The sequence below is a fragment of the Crassostrea angulata genome, chromosome 1 (assembly GCF_025612915.1).
Source record: "Crassostrea angulata isolate pt1a10 chromosome 1, ASM2561291v2, whole genome shotgun sequence".
NCBI classification, from domain to species: domain Eukaryota; kingdom Metazoa; phylum Mollusca; class Bivalvia; order Ostreida; family Ostreidae; genus Magallana; species Magallana angulata.
The window spans coordinates 25,822,706-25,835,005 of NC_069111.1; the positions used below are offsets into that span (position 1 = coordinate 25,822,706).

The following is a 12,300-nucleotide window of genomic DNA, read 5'->3' on the forward strand; positions in this document are numbered from 1 at the left end:
TTTGGAAAAAGGTAACACACTTCTTAATTACAAATACTAGTATTTTTTTCCCTCTCTGCACTGATCTCTCAAGAGTATTGAAGGTGTACCTACACAATATTTTCCTGTTGCCATGAATTAATTGTTGAAAATTGAACTTTTTGAGGATGCACTATTCTCCTGTCAACTGTCCAGCAAAAAATTTCATAAACAGAAGTGAATTTGTGAAGCAAAGAAAAAAATGTTATTCAAATTATTAACATGAACCTCATGAACAATTCAAATGGTTTTGAGACAATGGTCAATGGATTGGATATAAGGAGTAAATATAAATTACAATTAAATCTATCTTATCCAAATACATGATGAGTATTCTCTTTTGAGAAGTGGACAGGCATAGCCTACATGTAGGCTATACCTGTCCACTTCTCAAAAGAGAATACATGATGAGTTTTATTTGCATATAATTTTTTTTAGAAACCAAATATATTTAGAGAAGATTATTTCACTGAGTGCAAGACAAAATATTACCGGTAATACTCGTTAATACATAAAGGTTCATCACTGTCTAATAAACTAAACTCATAGCTTTTGTTAACTGCCAGTTCTTGTGATGGATGTCTGTGAAGATGAATTAATGTTTCTCATTACATTATTACCAGTAAAACAAAAGGCCCATGGGCCACATCGCTCACCTGAACAACAGTTCCTTGTAACATTCTATTTCAGAATGCTATTTCTATTTTAAACTTGGAACCCCTTTTTGGGGCCCCCGTATTGGTTCATGGATTATGGTTGGGTTTAACAATTTCAAATCTACACTATCTTAGGATGCTTGCATAGTAATCTCACAAACTGTAGCTTTGTAGTTCTCAAAAAGAAAATTTTTAAACATTTTCCATAATATACATTTTCTTTGTTAAACTTTGAACCCCTCTTGGGCCCCAGTATTAGTCTGGTGGCCTGAGCTTTATTGATTTAGAATCTACATTTTTTACTTGGCATATAAATCTCACAAATTGAAGCGTTGTAGTTCTTGAGAAGAAGATTTTGAACATATTTTCTGTATATTTTAAACTTTGAACCCCACCTCGGACCCCATTTTTGTCAGGGGGCCAACATATTTTCATTAAATATACTAGCTTTGGGGTAAATATTGGTATTCCTGGTAAAGTGGTTCTCGAGAAGAAGATTTTTAAACATTTTTCCTACATATTTCTATGTTAAACTTTGAAGGCCCCAGTTTACAGTGGATCTTGAGAAGAAGATTTTTAAACATTTTTCCTACGTATTTCTGTGTTAAACTTTGAACACCGCCTGGGGCCCCAGTTTTGGTCCAAGGGTCATGATTTTTAAAATATAGAATCTTCACTATACATACTAGCTTTAATGTAAACATTGGCATTCCTGGTGCAATGCCACTTGAGATAAAGATTTTTAGACCTTTTTTCCTACTTAATTTGGTGTTAAAATTTGAACCCCACCTGGGGCTCCAGTTTTGGTGCGATGGTAACAATTTAGAATCTTCACTATATATACAAGCTTAAATGTAAATCATAGGTGTTGGAACCGGGGGGTTAGAGAGGCTTAGCGCCCCCCCCCCCCCACCCCCCCCCCCCCCCACTTTATTTGCAAAGTTTGACCTAACCATTAGGCACATAGCATCAAGGATGGTTCCGCCCCCCCCTTTTCTTGCAGCAAACATAATTGTTTCTAAATTTACCTTAAAAAGAATGAAATATTGTGAAGTTGAAGTCATAGGTATACTAGCCCTAGTATACTCACTGTTTTGCAATTATCTCCTTTTTAAAAAGGGTTACACCCTTTATTTTAACAATTTTGAGTCCTCTTACCATAAGGATGCTTTGTACCAAGTTTGGTTAAATTTGGCCCAGTGGCTTTATAGAAGAAGTTAAAGATGTGAAAAGTTTCCAGACAGACTGACAACGGACAACAAGTGATCAGAAAAGCTTACTGAACCTTGGTTCAGGTGAGCTAAAAACAAAAAGCAAATATAACCAAATAAAAAAAAACAACGCAATAACAGCTAGTATATCTCTACAATCTATGGCAAACAGTGAGTAATATATCATACAGCAATTGTCATGCCATCGAAAAAAAAAAAAAAAAATCTGAACCAACATGTTTGATGCTAATTGATGCATGTTGAAATATGCCCATGTCACAAACTGTTGATTTCCATTATAATTATTATTATACGTAAGCCATGTACTTTATAAAATTGTAGTGATTTGATCCCCCTCTCCTTTGTTATTTTACTTTTAGCATATCCTTTAATGTTGCAGATGTATCACAAATGTACATATGGAGAGGAATATTTGTACTTATAACGGTATAGATTGATAATGAACCTTAATAACTCACTTTCGTATCGTACAATCATTTTGACATGTGTTACATTCCTACATGTGTACTTTTGTTTTTGCACTTCCTGTGTATACGAAGTTTACCTTACATGTACTTTGTATGAAGAATTATGAAGTGTTCCAAATGTGTGTTTAATCAATTTCTCTGTTTATGCGGGAAATATAAAGTCTTTGTAAAAATAGTTCGAAATTGTATAGGAGATTTTTGGGAACATAACTAATATTTTACATGATAATGTTATGTGTTGTTTTGTTATTTTTTAGACGATAATCGACGAGAATTTTTTATAATATAACTCTGTATGTAGATTTTCTGTAATTATTTCTACTGATATTACGTGATTTATACAAACTCCGTGTTTTTCTGTGTAATTCTATGTTTCATTCATTCGTGCGATGTATGGAATTCTGTTTTTGCTGATATAAAAGCCAGAAAATTCTGTAACTCGCTCTCTTTGGGTTTTCTCTCATTCTGGAGACGATGTAAGTCGTTGTTTTTATTTTATTATTGTTTAGGCTGCATCTTTATTTTTGAAATGGAGTTTTATTGATTTTCGTGTCTAAAAGGTTTTTTTTATTTACGTTTGATAAGTGAAAGGGATTCTAGTAATTTATTTAGCTAAATTTTGAGAATTTGATCAGTTTAGTTTTTTAAAGTAAGTTACACGTAGATTTGGCAGATTCTATTTTATTTTATTAAGTTAACTTTGTTGGGAAATCTGGATTTTTTTTTTAAAGGTTTACCGTATATTTCTAAAACGGTGCTACATTTTCGGGATGATTTTGGATGACAATGATAAATTATAGTTCGAATAGTGTTTGTTGAAATTTGAACTTGATGATTGTCTCAAGTAATTTCGGCAGTTAGTAATTCTAAGTAGTGTTAAATTGAAGCATAGGGAACATCTCAAGAGTGATTTTTTCTCTGAGAGCTCTAGAATTTTAAGGGTGATTTTTCCCTGAAAATTCATTGCATAAGTTTAACTTTATTACTCACTGAATTTAATGGGTGATAACCCCATATAATTTCAGTTCTTTATTCATTTAATTTAAAACTTGAAGTATTGTCTTTGGTGAATTATCCCAAATAGTTCCCCTTTAATTGTGATCTCAACCTTCAAATGAATAAATTTGTTAACTTTCTGAATTTGTGTCTCATTACAATAAGTCTTTGGACTTCAGTTCAAGAGTCAGAGTCCTGGTCAGCGTCAGGGTCGGCCAGTAAAAGTATTAGAGCTAATTAGGTCAGTTTAAGTTATGTTTTACTATTGGTCATTTAATTAAGTTTCCTTGCTGATGGGAGATAATCAGCTGGTGGCAGCGCTACTGGGAAAGGGACTTTCCCACTACAATATATATTTTACATATTGTCAACAGTTTATATATAATGACTTTGCAGCAATATAAACCACATGCTGTTCAATTAAAAGAAACAAAATAACAACATGTTGATAACGTCAACACCAATTTCTCCTATCTGTTTCTGGCCACACCTGATGTGACAGCCCCATGACTGAAATGTTTGGCATCTAATTATGATTGGCACAGATAAGACACTAATGAGTTTGGGATAGGGAGGAGGGTTAATAATGCTTGACCAGTTCAAGAAATTATCACTGCAAAGTCTGTGGGAGTTAACCAACTCAAATCTAGTGATGATAATTAACTTTCTCAGGGACATCTCCCTCTCTCATGTCTAGAGAAATAAAGCATCTAGATCAGGACTGCATTTCCGACACTTCTGTTATATTAATCAACTTGTTCTAGACATTGATACTGTATAATTAACGTAACTTGAAATTGGACATTAAATCAACGAGTTGGCTATAGACACTGATGGAGTTCAGATTCACAGATTACCAAACGTTGGAGCTATTTATAGGTACAAGGACATCTATTAAATCCAAATTACCCACCACATTGGACTACCCTCTTTTTTTTCCAGCTAAATCTGTCACCACAAAATAATACAAAAATAACAGCTTTTTTTCTGGATGATTAAGTGATTTGATTGAAGTGAAAGATGTCTGGTAGATAATGAAATTCACTGTTGTAAATTGTACTCCATTCCAAAAAGTGTTATAAGATTTAAAATTACTTGCCTTGTTTTGATTTTTGAATTAGAACCATTTTAACAAGGCCTTGGACTTTCAGTATGATGTAACTATCTATTTCTTGCATCAAAACAAGTTAAAATGACGCTGTTTTCAAGTGAAACATACACAGATTGTGTATTCTTCTGTCAAAAGCCAGACAAATCTTGTTGATTTCAAAGAGCCATGACTGAGTAGCCAGCAATGAAATAGACAGGCCTACGTCACATTGCTGATTGCCACAACTACCCAAAGTCCAAGCTCTTTGGTTCTAATTCAGTTAGATTTTGCTCAGAAATGCTATTACATGTACAATCACTTACAATCACAACGTGATGTTTTTTGCCCTTTTTTGGCATTTTTTAGTTTAACATTAAAATAACGGTTTCCAAATTTAATGGGAATCTTTTTATTTTAACTCCCAAATCAAACCACACCCTTTAAAATTGTCTTATTAACCTACAAATTACCTATATGTGTGAGAAGTTAGATGTTTCTGTGTTAATGGTAACTTTTATTTTGGACAGTCTAAGCATGAATTTAATTGAACTATTTATAAACAGTTATAAATAATGGCATTAATACTTGGTATTTATTTTTACAAATATATTAAACTTGTTACCCTCATTAAACAGAGATAATACAGCATCAAAATTCCATTCTTAACAATTCATTTCACGATTTATAAACTTTCCTCTTCAACTTACCCTCGGAAATTTAATCACGTGTCCTTCTTTGACTTGCACTCAAAAATGTACCTGGAAATGTTCAATTTTCAAAATTTGGGGGGGGGGGGGGGAAGAGGGCACTAAGATTTTTGATAATTCAGGCATATAACACAGTGCAATACATGTGATTCAGGTATGATGTATGCCTTTGGTGAAACATCACATAATTTGCAAATTTTCCTCGATTTTGCGCCCAAATTTGTGGAACACGCCATAAAATCAATACACGTACATTATTCGCGATATACGCAAATCCTTCCATAGACTGCAAACAAAACTGTCAACAAATTAACTCTTATCAGCACAAGCTATCCCGAGTTTACTCAGGTGTATACAGTAATACACTCCAGACACATGAAAATCTAAATTAAAGACATATCTATAACTGATATCTACATGATCTATAACTGTCATCCATATATTATATTGCCCAATAAGCACTGCTTTCTGTGTGTTTGAAATGATCGGAGTAGGAAACACATTACCTTTCTATGTCGATAACATGAAAGTGATCAAGGCCGAGGACGCTCACCGCGACAACAAACACAGGTGAAAAAACTCTTGACAATATCCGGTCCAAAAAAAGCGCGCGAAATGTAAATGCATTTTGATAGGTTAAAGTTACTGTTAGGCTATAATAATCATGAATGAATGACGTTATGATATATATATATATATATATATATATATATATATATATATATATATATATATATATAGTTACATGGTTTGTAGTTTATACATGGTCAGTAAATTTCATGTGGGACGAGAGCGGTTAGCATATGTATGTAATGCGGTCAAGAGGAGTAACTCCTATTTGCCTTTGAAACTGGGATTGAAGTTTCTAATTTTAATTTGATTGACATTGACACATAATTTAAAGTCACATATTTTTTGAAAATAAATGCGAACCCCTGTTCTTTAAATTTGCTTAAATGTTTTGATGCCTCTTTGCCTGTGCGAGGGTGTCAGAATACCAACTCTGTATAAGATAGTTAAATTTAATTATGATAATAAAGTAAGCGCACTCTTTAATTAATTAATAATATTAAATTCACTATGCTTTGAATTTCATAAGTGCTGCAATATAGAATACACAATATTTTTTTTTCAAATCTATACAGCTGTTTAGTTATTATAACTTCAAATCTATTCATATTTATTGAAAGCTTCGAAGCTGAGAGAAAATTTAGTATGTCAATCCCTTACGTATATTTACATATATATTAATAAAATTGTACACCATAATATATATATATATATATATATATATATATATATATATATATATATATATATATATATATATATATATATATATATATATATATATATATATACAGGCACGTAGCATCGTTTTTGAAAGTGGGGGGGGGGGGGGCCAGACTCATCCAAAAAATCTTGACAAGCAAAAAAAAAAAAAAAAGGAAAATTTTCAGTTTCCCAAAATCTTCCAAAATCCTAATCCGGGGGGGGGGGGGGGGGGGTTGCGTACTATATAACTTCAATTTCACTCCTCATTTCCTTATTTACATATCAATTTTTTACATACTCCCAAAAAAGGGGGGGGGGGGGCCAACTCCATGATAATTCCTTTTTTAATATGTAAATTTTAAAAAATTTCTTGCTGCGAGAAAAAGTCGGGGGGGGGGGGGCAGGCCCCCCTGCCCCCCCCCCCCTGATGCTACGTGCCTGATACTGATATATATATATATATATATATATATATATATATATATATATATATATATATATATATATATATATATATATATATATATATATATATATAATCCCCCGCCATTCTCCTGTGAATTGTATGTATCATATGTCTATGAGCCACATGGCTCCTTTGGTCAATAAAGAATAAAGAACAATATAGAATACCATCATGAGGGGGCATAGAAGACATATACACGTATAAATTTCATTACCATAATTAGTGTGTCTCTCCTCTCTCTCTCTCTCTCTCTCTCTCTCTCTCTCTCTCTCTCTCTCTCTCTCTCTCTCTCTCTCTCTAATTTTTTTTAAAGAAAGTCTAGGGGAATTATATCTCTATCACGTATATAAAAAGCTATAAAATAGATAAAATTTTGGCTACATGTACATGTACATCTATAAAAAGCGTCAGGCGCCTGTGAGGGAAATTTTAAAAACCGTATTTCAGAAAATCTTGATGTAGGAATTTCTTGAGTAGGAAGTACTTTATATATGATTTCAAATCACATTGGTAAAAATGCTATACAAATGATATATATATAAAGTTTAAAACATATGACAAAAGTTCAGAAATAGCCAACAGTTCGTTTTTAAAAAGTACAAATATGAATAATAATTTTTATATTTCTTTCATCAAATCCGTTTTTGGCGATGTACATGTATACTAGTTATTTGCAACCGACAAGTTTTTAGCACGCTTAATACTTGTCAGTGTAATGATTTTTATCAATACAAAATTCGTCAAATAATAGTGCCATATTTTAGAACTTCAATGCATTTTAGATAGAGAGGGTCTGTGTTCCGTTTTTTCTTTGTAATATAAAAAAAAGAGAGAAGATGGGGGAATAAGATGGCGGAAATGCCCATTCGGTTTAGTAGTGAAATACAATTTTAAATTTATTTTTCCCCAATTAAATCTATTCAAATATATTATGATACAACTTTGCAAAAGCAAAATTTCTAACTATAGTCAGTTTTTAATATATTTAACAAAAAATAAGAAAAAAAATATTGTCGGAAATTTTGGTGGTATCGAACCCGTAACATAAAACCCTAGATATATACGGTTAGCTTATGCCAGGTACTCTAACCACTGAGCCATTTCAGACACAACAAAGGCGGCTTTTTAAATATTATGTGTGATTAAGGTCACGAATTACCGGACTTGTATTATTTTTTCAATACGTTCAGTTGTTGGGATACAAAATGATATTTTTAATGTATAGTGGGTCATCTCTCCACGTTTTTGTTGATTGAAATCGGTTTGTTTTCCATTAGACCTTAATTAGACTATGAGAAAAATATGGAGCACAGACCCACTCTATAAAAGAAAATGCCTTGAAGTTCTAAAAAATGACAATATTTGCAGGTTTTGATACGTATACGCCTGTTTGAGTCAACATATTCCAAGTATTGAACATACCTTCAGGTTACAAATCAATGATTCGTTAAATATATATTGTTTTAAATGATTTTTAAAAAAAACCATAAGATTTGTTGATACTTTAATTTTTTAGTAGCCTGTCCGACCGCGTATGGGCATTTTACACGCCTTATCCACCCATCTTCTTTCAGTCAACAAAAGTTTGCACTACTGGTAACTAGTGGAGTGTTAACCCAATACACGAAACTTAACTCATTTCACATTCCATGCACGGTAACACATGCATCACTTTCAAGAACGTTTCATGAAAATGGTAATAATCCGACACAAAGTACATGTGCAGCATACCTATACTTCCAACGGATCAATGACTATAAGCGCCAAGCAGCCTCGTCCCCGAGCCCCCGCTTCTTTGTATAAACCGTCATTTTCTTAAAAACGCAAATAGCAAAGAAAAATGTTGAACACTGCACTGCAGGCTTCATTTTTTCGGACAGTGTAAAAAATATATACATATTTGAAAGTTAGAATATGATGATTATGTCAAATTTTAAGATACAACCCCCCCCCCCTCCCCGCGGGCCATGTTTAGTAAAAGACAAAAGCATTGATTATACATTGATTATTCACCAAAGAGTGATTATATATAAAGGAATATTTTAATTTGTGAAAAGCTGTTAAATCTACAAGACCGTATAGTTATTATATGCATCAAATACTGCTCTCATATGCCTTGTGAAATCAAATATCAACTTTAATTAAATCTTTTACCGTAGCTAGGAAATAAACCATCTAATGTGTACAATTTATAAGTATAAGTAAATATCGTTTATCCCCTCCTCAACTTGAGACTGAGCGTGGCAGATTTTTATAAAATCCAAAGAAATGGTAGAGTTTGTAAACTATGTTCACTATCACAGATTGAATATGAGTTTCATTTTATTCTAATCTGCCCATTTTATAAAGAAATAAGAAAGATGTATGTAAAAAAAAAAAAAGACTATTACGAAAAGCATTCTGTCTTTTAGCTCATTCAATTACTCTCAACAAAGAATATCAAAGAGTTCTGTAATTTGAGCAAATGCCTTTATTGATGCTCAAAATTACGATAAAAATATATTGCTTTTGTTTTGTTTTGAGAATGCACGTAACATCGGGGGGGGGGGGGGGGGGGGGGGTGCCCAGTGCCCACTTTTTCTCGCAGCAACCATTTTTCTTCAATTTACATATAAACAATTGAATTATCATGGAGTTGCCCCCCCCCTTTTTGGGGAGTATGTAAAAAATTGAAATGAAAATAGGGAAACTAAGAGTGAAATTAAAGTTATAGATATATTTCAACCCCCCCCCCTCCCCCCACGGATTAGGATTTTGAAGATTCGTGTAAAAAAAATTATCCCGTGTCTGCCATTATCCTGTTTTGTCATTGTACTCTCCATTTTCCTGTTTTGTGGTTGCAATACATAATTATGTACACTGCAATGAACACTGCTAAGTACACTACTAAGTGCACCCTCATACTAATTTAAAATTGTGATTTAATAATTTATGTAGATATGTCAAACCTATGAATCGTATGGTTCTTGATAATAAACATTACAATACAATTGTCATTGACTGATATTAACTCGCCTCACAGTCAATTTCACCGACCATGCACGTGACCAATAATTGAAGGGCGCTTTCCTCGGAGCATTTAGTAATTAACTGTTGAATTAAAGATTGAATGAATGAATAAATGAATGAAAGGAAGGAAAAAAGTAAGCTATTTTTTTTCTTTATCATTATCATTTATCATTATCGATATATACTAGTATGTATTATTTTCAATTTGTTTTTAAATTAACTGGAGAAGCACATCTTATCTGCAGCTATTGTAATTAAATTAACAATGTATTTAATTTGTTTAAAAATCGTCTGTTTGAAATTAGTACGGGAATCATCGTCTCAAGCCACGGACACAAACCCGTGGCTTGAGACGATGTACGGGAATATGGAATAATGTTCCCGTATTCGGGGGCGTCGGAATGTATTTCATATTGGGGCGGCGATAAGGTCCGCCAGATGGAGGGGATGGGGTGTTAAACCAGATTCTAATTGAAATTAATATAATCAACGATATTTATACTACTGTATACAAATTATGGGCCCGGCTTTCGTGCTTTAAAGTACCGGTGAATCGGGAAAACATTGCAATTGTCTTCTGTTTTAGTTATTAAAGACATTGTTATATCTACATGTATCTTAGTTTGTTTTTCCAATTGGACCTTTTTAAAAGCCTAATTAATCAAATATCGGCAAAAATAGGCCTATAAATATCAGGATTTGAATCGGGCTATTAAAAATTGAACTTTGTATTCGTCAAGACACTTAAGAATTCTCGGGAGTCTCTGACAGACAGGAAAGGAAAAAAAATCAACGTGTTTTTCCTAGCTCTGCCCCGGAAAGACCAGAGAAGTTGCAGTTGGATCTGAGCTTCCGCCTCACATATGATTTCAGTAAAATGGGTGGATCCACATTTTGCGGTTAGATGTATACAAGTTTCACAAAACCAGTGATCCTATTCGAGTGACGTCATCACTGAGAGTAACTGCCCCAAATTAAGTTCAAGTCCAAGTTCAAGTTCTTTTTTTCAAGAGACAAATAGGTTATACACGTGATCATATACAATATTAAATACAGTAAGACATACAAAGTGTACATAATCAATTTTGATTATTCACATTAAGATCTAGAGTTCGATGCTTGTTTGTGGTATGACATAGGTAAAAATTCAATTCATTGCTTAACAGAATTGTATAGACCTTGAGTTAATAATATTGCCCTAACTACTATATATATGCTTCAAAATATATTTGTACATGTTCGGTAGTACATGTATATAAATGTACTTTTCACAGTCTACCAAAATACTAATCTTATAATTAATCGCGTGATTACAGGGCTATCTCTTATGGACAGACAAGAGTTCTTCAATTTTAGATAATTTACCATAGAAGATTATTCCTTATTTGCATTTAAAGGGGCATAGTCACGATTTTGGTCAAAAATTATTTTTTTCGATTTTTATGTTTACAATGAGTCCAAATAATGTTAACTCAAAGAGTTGGAGGGGGGGGGGGGGCAAAATAAAGGGGGGGGGGGGCAACAACAACGATGGACTACTGCATCCAAATGATGCAACTCAAAGAGCTGGAGGAGGGCAACATAAAGGGGGGCCAACATTGGACAACTGCCTCCAAATGATATAATTCAAAGAGTTGAAGGCGAGCAACATTATGGGGGAAGGGGGGGGGGGGGGGCAATGAGGGGCTACTGCATGCAAAGGATGTCAACACAAAGAGTTGGAGGAGGGCAAACATAAAGGGGGCCAGCGATGAACTACTGCATCCAAAGGATGTCAACGCAAGGGTTGGAGAGCATCCATGATGAAAATTAACTTGCAGTGGGGAAATAAAACTTCAAAATGAAGATTTGTGTGACAACTAGATGTGTAAACATAATTTGATTATGAATGTACTTCGTTGTTTACAATTAATAAAATGAATTGATGATATCATATATTTGGAACAACAAAAAAGAATTGTTGCACCAGTCATTTTTTATGACTTAAAAAGATTCTAATAGCAATTAATTTGTGCGTATATACACAGTATTTCATTCTGTAATATTATTCTGAAAAAAAAGTGAAATATCGTTGCGAAATAATCAGATATATGGTATCATAGTAACTGTGTTTTAATTGTTGCCATGCTTTGTTTTGGTCGTAGATTGCTCACACAAGCATTGGTTTGACAAATTGTTTTTGCTTTCACATTCTTGTGGAGGTTTTTATTTCTTCTAATGAGACTGTGAGTTGGCCAGGGTGAGTAACCTATTTAATCTACTTTGATTCTTGGAAACTGAAAATTATTGCAAAATATATAATGATAATGTCATCATAAAGTGTAGACAAATCATCATTAAAAATGGATTCCTGCTGGGTTTAAGATACTACTCGTCCTCAAGTT

General features: G+C 33.3%; 1 protein-coding gene across 7 annotated transcripts in view; it reads right to left on the reverse strand.

Moving 5' to 3' along the window:
- LOC128178642 (neuroglian-like) overlaps positions 1-5,776 on the reverse strand; it is a 31,068-nt gene extending 25,292 nt beyond the window's left edge. For 2 of the 7 annotated variants that reach the window (XM_052845975.1, XM_052845956.1), the window contains exon 1: positions 5,673-5,776. The gene's annotated coding sequence lies outside the window, so the exon portion shown is untranslated. Of the gene's footprint in view, positions 1-93; positions 111-5,667 lie in introns of those variants that run through there. The other 5 variants (XM_052845964.1, XM_052845888.1, XM_052845933.1 and 2 more) reach the window with 4 other exon arrangements.
- Between the last annotated feature and the right edge of the window lie 6,524 nt (positions 5,777-12,300).